Source organism: Strigops habroptila, chromosome 3 (assembly GCF_004027225.2).
Source record: "Strigops habroptila isolate Jane chromosome 3, bStrHab1.2.pri, whole genome shotgun sequence".
Classification (NCBI taxonomy): Eukaryota; Metazoa; Chordata; class Aves; order Psittaciformes; family Psittacidae; genus Strigops; species Strigops habroptila.
In genome coordinates, this window is record NC_044279.2 from 80,465,975 (window position 1) to 80,467,203 (window position 1,229).

Genomic DNA, 1,229 nt, shown 5'->3' on the forward strand with positions numbered 1-1,229 from the left:
CCCTGTTCTGAGACTCTGTAGCAGCAGGAACATTTTTTGCCTGCTCTGCAGGAGGAAGATAGATAAATCTGTTCCTTTCAGATACAAAAATGGATTTTTATTTTTTTTTTTTTTTTTTTTTTTTTTTTTTTTTTTTTTTTTTAGTGAGAAAGATGTCTTTGCATGGGATGGGCTGGAATTGTGTGTGTATATCACAGGGACTATCCCTGTTTTAACATGAATGACATCTGAAATATTTAAGTTTGAAATACTGGCCTCCTTTGCTGAGAGAAGTACTGCATAAGCACTTATTCATGGGGTTTTTATGGGCCAGGGGTTGTCAGGACCTGACCCTGCAGGAGCACCAGCGTTGGCCAGGCAGTTGTAGAACTGAACTGTCACCAAAGCGTTAACGTCTGCCTGACATCCTGTGCTGCCCCAGGCCCAAAACAAGACCTTCAGCAAATGCTGCTGGGTTGGAGCTAGCTTAAGGAGCTGTGAACTGCACTGCCTTCTGCAGTGTGTAGCAACGCCCTAAGCTTCAGTGGGGTGGGTGAGGGATGGAAGAGCCAGTTTATCCTGTTAGGTCATCACGTTTAAGGAAATTATTTGATTTGCTAAGTAAAGCCTTAGTGTTGCCAGGTAGCGCAGGTGCTTTTTATGAGTTCTGTGTATGGAAGGAGCAGCTGAAAGGAGGTTCCATGCTGTCTTGAAGAATGGGGCAAGTTGCCAGCAGTTGATGGCATACTCGTGGTTTTTAAGTGAGGTCATGCATGTAAAGTTCAAATACAAACCAATTGCTGTGTCCTTATAGCAAAATGGTTGAACAGTTACAGTACTGACTTTGTAAACCACAGACCCGATCTTTGTCCAACCTGCAACAGAAGCATGGGGGAGCTTCTCAGTGCTGTGGATGCATGACCGTGCCCTGGGACCTGACCGGGAACTACGCACCTCCTTGGCAGCAGGCAGCAGTGACGTGGTTCCACTGTCAGCAGGAGCTGGGGGGCCGTTATGAGCCTGCAGCCTGCCCGGCCGTCGCCCTGCCCGCTGTTCCCACTGGGCAGGCGGCGGTTGAGACCGGGTACCGCGGCAAGCGGTCGGGCACTCGCTCTGCCGGCCCACGGTGCAAACGCAAAACGCACGTTTCCACTGCTGGGCCCTGCTTCCTGCCAGGGGAAGAAGGGGCAGAGTCACGCTGAGGAGAGCTCCGCCCGGCGCCTGCGCTCTCTGCGGTGTCGTCCCCTGCT